General features: G+C 45.2%; 1 non-coding gene across 1 annotated transcript; it reads right to left on the bottom strand.

Moving 5' to 3' along the window:
• Positions 1-3,318: 3,318 nt before the first annotated feature.
• LOC118721007 lies at positions 3,319-3,446 on the bottom strand. Its single transcript, XR_004988589.1, has one exon. It is a non-coding gene; the product is annotated as a U6atac minor spliceosomal RNA (small nuclear RNA).
• Between the last annotated feature and the right edge of the window lie 8,662 nt (positions 3,447-12,108).

Here is a 12,108-nt window from a genome sequence, read left to right as displayed (position 1 = left end):
GAACTGAACGGGCTGGAGACGGGGCTTTGCTTGAGTGGAAACAAGTAGGTGGTAGAAATGGTATTTGGAGGTCCTTCTGAGCCCCAAACCATGTCTGTCCTTGAAGAGCTCCAGTCTCCCTGAGCCCGAGACTTTCCATGGAATAATCAGGCTCTCCTGGGTCTACCCCTTACCTCATAGGAACCGGCTGTCTTAAACTTGCTAAGAGGATTCCACTTGTATGTCAGTTTCAGATTCCAAACTGACGTATCTCCCATTCTCTTTGTGAGTTTAGGCCTTAAAAAAACAAAAACAAAACCAAAAAAAACACACAAAACTCTTTGATGTCATTTTAGTGCAAATTTGGGAGGGAGTGGAGTTAATGCCAGATTCAACCTACCATCTTTAAAAAAAAAAAATTATTGATTTTTTACAGAGAGGAGGAGAGAGGGATAGAGAGCTAGAAACGTCGATGAGAGAGAAACATCGACCAGCTGCCTCCTGCACCTCCCCCCCCCCCTCACCGGGGATGTGCCCGCAACCAATGTACATGCCCCTGACCGGAATCGAACCTGAGACTCCTCAGTCTACAGACCAACACTCTACCACTGAGCCAAACCGGTTTCGGCCAACCTATCATCCTTAAGCTGGGATTTACTTGGCCATTTATTTGATCTTTATGTCATAGCGTTGTAATGGTGAACATCCTTGGGGCCCTCACCCTTATGGAGGATAAGCAAAACATTAATGGGTAAAATGGTGGGAAGATTTAACAGTGCTCCTTGGGGCTGAAGGAGGGATATTTGGGTAGATAGGGGAACAATTTGAGTTTGGTTTGGAGAGACCTCACCAAGGGGGTAACACATGTGAGATTTGAATGACAAGGAGCCACTCGTGCCAAAACTTGAGTGAAGATGGGTGACAGGTGGAGATAGTTCCAAAGCCCCTAAGGCAGGACAGGTTGTCCAGGAATTAAGAGACATCAACGGGGCCTGATCTGGAGCGCTTCAGAGAGTGGAAGGATGTGGGGATGAGAGTGGAGAGTGTGGATGCCCGAGTATGGGGCCTCAGGCCTGGGAATGAGGTTGGGCTGAGGTCTCTTTTGAAAGGGGGTGGGGGGTACACTTATTTAGCCCCATCCCAGGTGTTTAGGGAGACGATTGTTGCTCTTTGTGGCATGAAGTTTGGACAGGACTTTGAGAAATAGCAAGAAAGCTGTTTGAGTAGCCCCAGGCTTAGCTTCCTGGAGGCCAGAGGGGTCCTTGTGCTCCCAGGAGTGGGCCTTGAGTGGGGGTCCCTGACCAGCACCATTGTGTCTCTACGTGGGGCCATTACAGAGCCACTGCCTGGCTGCCGCTCATGGCTAATGCCATTTAAAGCGCACTCTCCCTTTTTACTAAATCTTATTGTTCTCCTCTCAGTGCTCGCCTTGCTACCAGCCTGCAACTTTACCCTATTGAATTTAGGAATTGTCTAGGAAGGGACAGATAATAAATAACAGACTTATGAAACTCTAGAAGCCAGAAGGCCATGGCGCAATAGTTTCATCTATTGTAGAATGATATAATCAGCTAAACTATTAACCAAGAGCGGGAGGGGGGGAGGGGAGGGGTGTAAAGATACAGGCGAAGATTAAGTGCACTGATTACTAACAGGTCTTTCCTCAGAGAAGCGCTGAGGGATATAGACCAGGAAGAAGAAAACTGAACTCAGAAGGGAGGAGTGAGATCTAAGAAGGAAGTGTGAGCAAGGGAATTGGAAACCATGGAGGCAATCCACCCAAACACTGTTGAATACCACAGTGAAGATGATGGTGACCATTTGGCGGTGGGTGGTTAAAAGCAAGGCGGAATAGATTCTGGGATATGGAGGCTGTGGTGGCATACTTTCTGAATTTTCGTGAATCCCCACATAAAAATGTTAACTAGATTGCAAAACCAAAGCCCCTATTGGTAGGCAAGTGGATGTTCCTATGACCCACCCCTCCATGACTCTCAAAATATAAATGGGTGGGGACAAATCAATCACAGCTATGAGCCATGCATAGTAGAGGTGTCAGTGCCAAGGGAAGCAGAGGGAAGCAGGACTCAGCTAATGGAGCTGGGAACTAAGACCCCCACGGCAGCCAAAGTTTTCACTGGGAAAAAAGCACAGCAGGAAGATCTGGATGAAGGTGAAAGGGTTGCCCAACCCAACAGATACAGGGTGCTTTCGGTAAGGTCCAAAGGAGCTGAGTACTCTTAGTCTTGACTCTGACTCTCCTGGGCCAACCTCTGAGGTAGACCCACATTGAAGAGCCACACCTTCTAGAAGTTCAGGAAAGAATGAGCTTCAATGAGAATACTCACTGTAATGGATTATCACCCATCCAATTTATTTACATCTTTAGATTTGAAACATAAAGAATCAGGAAAGTCTTAGCAATGCTTAGGAGCAAAAGCAGTCAACAGAAATTGTGGTGGTTGGCCAGGCCCTCCTCAGGCACCTCGGAGTTTGTTCAGTAATCCATGGACTAAGCCACATGGTGGCAGGGATGGAGGTTATGCATGGCCCCACAATATGGACTTTTTTCCCAAAGGCTGACGTGGTGGCCACTGATGTCAAGCGCCCAATCTGACCACAGCTGAGATCAATGTTGAGCCCCAACAGTATGGACTTTTCATTTGGCAGGGGCCTCACTGGTTCGACCACATATTCCTTCACCTATAGAAGCATCTGGCCTAACAGAAGGACCCTTCTGAACACTCAGTGGTGGGTAGTTGGGTGATAACACTCCCAAGAGATGGGATTCTATTTTATAGGATACAGTATGTGCTTTTTCTTTTTCTTTTCTGCAGACTTTAAAAAAAAAATTGTAGTAGAATATGTATGCATAAAAGTGACAATTTTAACAAATTTAAGTGTAAAGCTCAGTGGGATTCAGTACATTCACACTGATATGCAACCATCATCACTGTTCATTTCCATAACCTTCACATCATCCTAAATTGAAGCTCTGTACTTATTAAACAACAACTTCTTATTCTTTCTACCCCCAGCCTCTGGTAACTACTGTTGTACTCTGTATGAATTTACTACTCAATGTGACTCAAATAAGTGGAGATTATTTCACTCAGCATCATGACCTCAAGGTTATTTCATGTAGTAGCATGTGTCAGAATTTTCTTCCTTCCTTTTTAAGTTTGAATAATATTCCATTGTATGTATATACTCCATTTTGTGTATCCACTCATCCACTGATGGACATTTACGTTATTTTCACCATTGGTTATTGTGAGTAATGCTTCTATGAACATGGGAATACAAAAATCTGAGTTCCAACTTTCAGTTCTTTTGGGGATATAACTAGAAGTGGAAAAAGCCACAAAGTAGGTGGATTGCCTTAATAGTCTGCATGATATGAGGCCTAAGGGCCTCTTCAATTCTTATCAAGGAGAGTGATAACTCCTTTTTCTTTCATATAAAAGCATGGAAGGACTTGGAGAGTATTATGTTAAGTGAAATAAGCCAGTCAGAGAAAGACAAATATTGCATGATCTCACTCATATGTGGTATCTAATGAATATTATAAAATAGATCCAGAGACATAGAAGCATGGAACAGACTGTGGATTCTCAGAGGGAAGGCAGGGGAGGGTGGGTGGGTGAAAAATCAACCAAAGAACTTGTGTGTATATATCACAACCCATGGACACTGACAATAGGGGGGTGAAGGCTTAGGGCAGGAGGTGGGATGGGGGCTAGAAGATGTCAATGGGGGGAAAAAGGGGACATGCAATACTTTCAACAATAAAGATTTAGAAAAAGATAAAAGCAGAAATAAACAAGAACAAAAAAATGTTAACTGTATTGGGTGACATTGGTTAATGAATTTATACAGGTTTCAGGTGTACAGTTCTAGAATCCATCATCTGTGTATTGCATTGTGTGCTTATCACCCAAAGTCTAGTCTCCTTCAGTCAGCATATATTTAATCCCCTTTACTTTCTTCTACTCTCCCCTACCCTTTTCCGTCTGATAACAACCTTATAATGTGGTCTTTGTCTATGAGTTTGTTTGCTTTGTTTGTTCATTTGTTGTTTCTGTTTTATATTCCACATATGAGTTCTTGTCCTTTTCTATTTGACCTATTTCACTCCCAAGATCCATCCATGTTGTCACAAATGTTTATATTTCATTGTTTTTTTAAGACTGAGTAGTACTCTTTTGTGTATATGTACCATATCTGCTTTATCCAATTATTTATCAAATGACACAGGTTGTTTCCATGCCTTGGCTATTGTGAATAATGCTGCAATGAACATAGGGGTACACCTATCTTTACAAATAAGTGCAGATTCTTCAGGTATATACCCATAAGAGAAATTGTTGGGTCGCATGGTAGCTCTATTCTTAATTAAAAAAATATATATTTTATTGATTTTTCACAGAGAGGGAGAGGGATAGAGAGTTAGAAACATCGATGAGAGAGAATTATTGATCAGCTGCCTTCTGCACACCCCCTACTGGGGATGTGCCTGCAACCAAGGTACATGCCCTTGACCGGAATCGAACCTGGGACCTTTGAGTCCGCAGGCTGACGCTCTATCCACTGAGCCAAACCAGTTTCAGCTATTCTTAATTTCTTGAAGAACCTCAATACTAAAGCTATCTACACTAATAAAAGAGAAATATGCAAATTGACCATCCCTCCGCCATGCCCACCAGCCAATCAGAGTGAGTATGCAAATTAACCTAACAAAGATGGTGGTTAATTTGCATACACAGGCAGGGGATGAAGACTAAAGACAGTGTAGAAAGAAGCCGGAAAAGGGAGCGAGGTGGTGGAAATGAGAGGAAAACCCGCCTCCGAGGGCTTTGCTCCCTTCTCTGCTTTGCTCCCGCTGCAGGAAGCCCTATTCTTGTGGAATAGGCCCAAGGAAGCCCTATTCTTGCAGGAATCTTCCTGCAAAGGGCCTCTAGTCCTATATAGTAAAAGGGTAATATGCAAATTGATGCTAATGGCTGAGAAAGACCAGTTGCTATGACATGCACTGACCACCAAGGTCCAGACACTCAATGCAGGAGTGCATCAGTTGGACATCCCCCTAGTGGTTCCAGAATGCAAGAGGGCACAGGTTGGGTGGGAGGGAACCACTGAGTGAACAAATTTTCATGCACCAGGCCTCTAGTGCTTTTAATAAAGAGAGCAATATGTGGTTCTCTCTTTCCTTTAGGCTGAACACACAGTCAGGGGTCAGGGAGTGAATCATTTCACTATCACACCTAATGAATAACACACAGGCAGGATTCTTTTTTAAAAATTATTTATTGTTTAAAGTATTACATATAGTATTACATGTCTCCTTACCCCCACTGATTTCTCCCTGGCTGGCAGAATTCTTGTTGCCCATGTCTGAACATTCTCTCTGCTGGTTTAGAGGTCTTATTTCCAAGGGAATTAATAATTCATTCTACCAGGATACACAATAATGGCTGTAGTGAACTGGGCTGCCAACAGGAAGGGACGGGTTTCTCTTCAGTGGCATGAGTGATCCTGACTAGCAGCGGGAAATCAGGTTTGTGCTACATAGTGGGACAAGGAAGGCTATGTCTAGAACCCAGGGATTCTCTTGGGTGCTTCTTAGAACTTCTGAGTGCAATCGTAAGAGTTACTGTAAAACAATACTTTACAATAACCACAAAAAGGCAGGCCCACCAAAGATTCAGACTGCGTGAATGATGATTCCTTCATCCCTAGGAGGTGAAGAACCTCAACCCAGCTGAGGCTTGGGTAAGAACAAAGGGAAGACAGAATGTGGAAGAATGTATCTTTTCTTCCTTGTGTGTGTGTCTCCACATATGTATTAACTAGTTTTGATTTTTGGCCTCCCTTCCCCTTATAATTTTATACAGCTTTGTTGGAGGTTAATTTTACAATTTAACCTGTAGATAACAGGCTATTCAGATGGAACTGTGACTGAATTTGAGCAGCAATTCACACAGCTCAGAGACAACTCTCCTATGACTGTGGGACTTACTGAGTCCTCCTTTTGGGATGAGAGCAAGAACATCTTCCTTCATATGAAGGATATTTGCATCTTATTTGGAGGGACTGTAGACTTGCTTTGATGTATAGAGGTTCATAAATGTGGCAGGCGTCTTCAAACTACGGCCCTCGGGCCACATGCGGCCCGCAGAGTAGTCTGATCCGGCCCGCCAGGTTTTTTGGGCAGTGAGCGCAGCCAAGGTGTTACAGTAGGAATTAGTAGTTCATATAGACCGGCCCTCCAGCTCTCTGAGGGACCGTGATCTGGCCCCCACTTTAAAAAGTTTGAGGACGCCTACACTGTAGAGCAATGTGCATGGTCTCTGAGTAGCCTACGAGACGGACTGAGCCAGGTAAGTTATTGTCTCTCGGCTCCAAGCCCACCCTTCCATAGCTGCTGATAGATGTGGGCGCTGGGATGCTGCTAACTGAATTTTAGCTTGGCCAGCTGGCTTGGCCTCTGTGACCAGGGGCCCTCTGGGAGCCTAGAAGGCTGGAGGAGAGAGGAGTTCTTCTTGTCTGCTTCCTGTGTCCTGTCTGTTTCTGTTTCCTGTCTGCTTTCTATTGGTGTCCTGTTTGCTTCCTGTGAGTGTCACCCAGTGTGTGTGTGTTCACCCCAGTAGTGGCAGTTCTCTCGTAGTGCAGCCGTATTGAGTTTTCAGTTGCTTCCACGCTACAGGAGCAGCCTCAGCATACTGAGGAAAGCAGCACACAGCCAGGCCCGAGATAGTGAGAAGTATCTGCGTGAGCTCCTGTGCAGCTCAGAGGCCGTCAGACGGGCTTTAAGAAGCCCGAGGTTTCCCGGGTCCCACGAGGTGTTGCAGAATGCTCTCTGAAAGGGAGGATGGTGAATTTTTTGGAAAAGAGCAATTGAATAAGTTGAACACCTATTTTTAATTTAGCTTTGATTTGGCATTGAAGGGGAAAAAGCTGTTATTAGGTTAGGAGGTGTAGATAGGGCTATCTTTTGAATTTCCTCACACACACAAGACTTTGCAGAAATTCAGGTAGACAGTCTATTGTATCTAATTACACTTCGAAATTGGAATTTTATTCTAGATATGAGGCGTTACCAGTACTGTTCCTGCAGCTCTCAGACATGTTCAATACTGACTCTGTCCACAATATGGTTCTTCTATTTTTAATTTTTTGAGGATCCTTTATACTGCTTGCCATGTGGCTCTGCCAAATTACATTCCCACCAACAGTGCGCAAGGTTCCCTTTTCTCCACATCCCTGCCAGTATTGGTTACCTCTTACCCTTTTGATAATACCCATTCTAGCAGGTGGGAGGTGATACCTCATTGTAGGGTTAACTTTTACTTCCCTAATGATTAGTGATATTGAACATCTTTTCAGATACCTGTTGGCCTTTAGTATATATTCATTGGGAACATGTCTGTTCAGGTTCTTTGCCCATTTGAGATATAGTTAATTTGTGCTTGTGCTCTCATCAGCCCTGAGCCGCAGTTCCCGCCCCAGAGCAGGGGCTTAGATGCCTTTTGAAGGGTTCTCTTTAGTTTGCAGGTATCTCAAATTGTGCGATTGGACCTGCATCTTGGTGAGTTGGACCTGGTATTTCAGTGGGCTGCATTCTCAGTGTTGAACAGCAGAGGGTGTGCTGAGACCTGACCCACCCTGTTTGTAGAGAAGGACATCCAGAAACTGGTACCCGGGCAGAGCGAGCAGGGGCTTTCTTTCCCTGGAGCTTCCTCCAGCCCAGAGGGTGAAGCATGGATGGCACACTTGTCTACATACCCTCCTCTTTACGTGTCGCTGCTCATAGCAATGCTTCACCAATAGGCAAGGGACTCCCAGGGCAGCTCTGGCCAACCCCATCACTCACCGGGCATTCACTGCGATTCCCGCTCCAGCTGCCTTTTCTCTGTCCTGCAGAATCATCAGGTCCATGGGGACATGCTCTATAGGCTGCAAACTGCATTTCACCACCAGGGATCTTTGCAAGGCTCTGACTTGGCACAGATACCAAAAGCAAAACATCATGTACAAGGATGTGATGTAGGCTTACAACGCTGGAAAACTGTTCCTGAGAGCCAGCTGCAGATAGCTTCTGATACCACTACACTCTAAGTCAAAGTGCACAGGACTTCATTTTATTTTATTTTTTATTTTATTTTATTTTATTTATTTATTTCTAGGACTTAATTTTTGAAGTAGGCTGGCGAGGGGTTAAGTGGACCCAGCTCTGGCTTACTGCCCTATGTGCATTATTTCCTCATTTGAGGTCATTTTCACATTATACAGATTAAGGGAGGGGACACAGAGAGGTTAGGTGTCTTGTCCACAGTCCATTCAGTCAGTAAATGCAGGGCTGGTATTCGAATCCCCATTGGCCTATGCCAGAGCCCAGTCAATGCCTGTTGTGTTACTGTTTTTGCTTGGGTACCTTGTGAACTCCTGGCACATAGTAGGTGCTCAGTAAGTGTTTAGTAAATAAACAAACATGTCCAAATCTTAAAGGGCTTTTTTTTTTTCTTTAAAAAATATATTTTATTGATTTTTTACAGAGAGGAAGAGAGAGGGATAGAGAGTTAGAAACATCGATGAGAGCCGAAGCTGGTTTGGCTCAGTGGTAGAGCATCGGTCTGTGGACTGAAAGGTCCCAGGTTCGATCTGGTCAAGGGCATGTACATTGGTTGCGGGCACATCCCCGGTAGGGAGTGTGCAAGAGGCAGCTGGTCGATGTTTCTCTCTCATCTCTCTCCCTTCCTCTCTGTAAAAAAATCAATAAAATATATTTTAAAAAAAAGAAAAGAAAAGAAACATGGATGAGAGAGAATCATCGATCAGCTGCCTGTTGCACACCCTCTGGGGATGTGCCCGCAACCAAGGTACATACCTTTGACCGGAATCGAACCTGGGACCTTTCAGTCCGCAGGCTGACACTCTATATCCACTGAGCCAAACCGGTTTTGGCTTAAAGGGCTTTTCAGAGGACTTCATCTTTTGCCCGAACAGCCACCTCCCCTCAAACCAAACTAAATCGTCAACAACAAAACCAGTAAACTCAGAGGAACACTGCTCTCAAACTGACCAGTTCCTAAGCCCTTTCTGCCTGCCATGCCCTGCAGGCACCACTTCGTCCTGGGATGGGTGTTAGGTATCCCCTTCCCTTCATAACAGTAGTTGTGTGGTGGGAGTGGCAGATTCAGTTCCGTACACAACTGGGCCTGTGTCATGGAGAAGTGTGGAAAGCAGGATTATCATCCTTGGGGATTGCAGACGCCTTTAAGAATCTAATGGATGCTCTGGCTGCTACTCTCAAAAACGCACTTATTGAGATCCAGCCCCAATTATTGCTAGTCTGAGGCAGGTCTGAGGATGAGGGTGACCAACTTGTCTTGGCTTTCCTGGGACAATCCCAGTTTTAGCACTCAAGCCCTGCATTCCTAGTGTTGCAATTTAGCTGATTGATTCTGCCGATTACTGAGCAGAAAATAGCTCTGTGGTATTTTTTGTAATTTATTTTAAAAATTTAAAAACTTTTTTTCAGTTATTAAATGTCAGTGATATTCACGATTATATTAGTTTCTGGTGCTTTGCATAGTGGTTAGACATCTACATAACGAGTGAAGTGATTCCCCCTCCCCCATGTCTAATACCCACTTGACAGCATACATAGTTATACAATGCTATCGACAGATCTGGGTAGCACCTCCCAGGATGGCTCCACCTGCCCGCATTTGAATCAGACATCTTCACTATCGATACATGGAGCCGGCTGTCATATCCCAAGTGAACACAAGGTGGCACCTAGGCTCCGTGCTTGTCCTTGGGCCCACGGAGGCTGGCTCTGCATTAATTTTTTTTCCTCTCAGACTCGCCTATTGAAAAGTTAGAAGGAGATTTTGTGCAATTTGGATTATGAGGCATTGGCCTGAATTGTTTTTTTTTTTTTTGAATTGTTTTGCCATGTGTGTGATGATCCTTTAAAAGTCTTATGTTTGGCCGAAACCGGTTTGGCTCAGTGGTAGAGTGTAGGTCTGCAGACTGAAAGGTCCTGGGTTCGATTCTGGTCAAGGGCATGTACATTGGTTGCGGGCACATCCCCGGTGGGGGGTGTGCAGGAGGTGGCTGGTCGATGTCTCTCTCTCATCGACGTTTCTGGCTCTCTGTCTCTCTCCCTTCCTCTCTGTAAAAAATAAAAAAAAAATAAAAAAAAGTCTTATGTTTGGTTGTGAAAATCCATGGGAATTTTGTATTTTACTCCGTGACACTGCTGTATTTTTAAAAAAATATGTTTTTATTGATTGGAGAGAGAGAGGAAGGAAGGAGAGAGAGAGAAAAACATTGATGTGAGATTGGCTGCCTCATGCACAATCTGATGAGGAATCAAACTGGCAACCTTTCAGTGCATGGAGCAAAGTTCAATCAACCGAGCCACACTGGCCAGAGCTGTATTTGTGTTAATATAGAAATAATTATTCCCACATATTACAAATATAATTGACCCCCTAACCCAGGGAAATGCTTTTGCAGCCTCTTGGCACAGCACACGTCCAAGGTCAATGTGCCTCCTCTGACTTGAAAAGCTCAGAGCTACATGATTGGGCTCCAGATTTACCCCTGGCCTACGCAGGGGAAGAAATGACTGTCCCCTTTGTTCATTTCCTCATCAATGCTAAGCTTCTGCTGTGGGAAGGCCACGTCCCCATCCTCAGGGATCTTCATCCGATCAGTAAATTCCAGATTACTTACTAACACGTGTCATTACCAAATTATCCACAAACTGCCTTCCACTTCCATGTTTCTGAGCTTCTGAGGATGAATGTTATGTAACGGAGCTAACACCACCAAAGAGAGCATGTCCAAGACTCACTTTAGAAATGGGGAAATCGACATTCGGGGAGCAGACTGTGAAGCAAGTCAGAGGGACCGGGGCTGAGTGTCTTCCCCCTTCCTGCCTGTTTTTGCTGTCTGCCACTGGGGAACTGGCAAGATGCCAGAGCAAATCCTAAAACTCTGGCCAGACACAGCTGCAGCTCCCTCTGTGCCCGCTGGCTCATGCACTCCCAGAACTGCTGTTGCCACTTGGTAACCCAGGGTCTGTCCAGGTCGAAGGTGTGGTTCTCACATTGATGACACTGGGTTTTAAGAGGAAAACAAAGTTTCCAGAGACCTCTTCAGGGTCTTTTTACTTTGACTCTGGCTCTCAGCTTAAAGTTGCGGAGTCTAGGCGGGGCCTACTTGCCCTCCGGAGCACACAGCGGTGCCCCAGCTGCCTTCGAGGCCTTGGCTCTCCCTGCTCCCCCACCCGGAGGGAGGTTCGTTTTCTCTAGAATCTAACAGCCTGGGGCAGCCTGCACCATGCACTGGCCCTGGGCTCCGTGGACCTCTTGATATCTGTGAGGGTGGCCTGGGTGGGGTGACTGGTGTGTGTGTGTGTGTGTGTGTGTGTGTGTGTGTGTGTGTGTGTTGTTAGTGTCTCAAAAGCCACAGGAATAAACAGGGCATGTTTTCTTGGGGCATCATTTTCACTAAAAGTTTTGAAAAAAAAATTCTTGTTGTTTATAAGTAAAACAAACATGGATATGTCATTGAATCGAATGAAAAGCTCATGCAATTTTAAAGATAAAACATATAACTTCAAAATGATTTGCATAGGGCCAGCTTGAGCTACCCTTGAAGGGGTACCTCTCCTCTGCTTAAAGCAACGAGAAGAATAAATCCATCAACAACACGTATTTCTTTTCTTTGTGTGTGTTAAGCCTCACCCAAGGATATTTTTTCCATTGATTTTTAGCCAGAGTAGAAGGAAGCGGGAGAGACAGACAAACATCAATGTGAGAGAGACACATGGATTGGTTGCCTCCCACATGCTCCCCCACTGGGGTTGGGGATCGAGCCTGCAATCAAGGCAGTGCCCTTGACTGGAATCAAACCCGGTACCCTTCAGTCCACAGGCCAATGCTCTACCAGGCGTCTTCAAACTACGGCCCGCGGGCCACATGCTGCCCGCAGAGGAGTCTGATCCGGCCCGTCAGGTTTTTTGGGCAGTGAGCGCAGCCGAGGTGTTACAGTAGGAATTAGTAGTTCATATAGTCCGGCCCTCCAGCTCTCTGAGGGACCGTGATCTGGCCC

Source organism: Pipistrellus kuhlii, unplaced genomic scaffold, assembly GCF_014108245.1.
Source record: "Pipistrellus kuhlii isolate mPipKuh1 unplaced genomic scaffold, mPipKuh1.p scaffold_m20_p_17, whole genome shotgun sequence".
In the NCBI taxonomy this organism is placed as follows: Eukaryota; Metazoa; Chordata; class Mammalia; order Chiroptera; family Vespertilionidae; genus Pipistrellus; species Pipistrellus kuhlii.
Note: the sequence above shows the minus strand (reverse complement) of the source record. Positions and strands in the feature narration are given on the sequence as shown.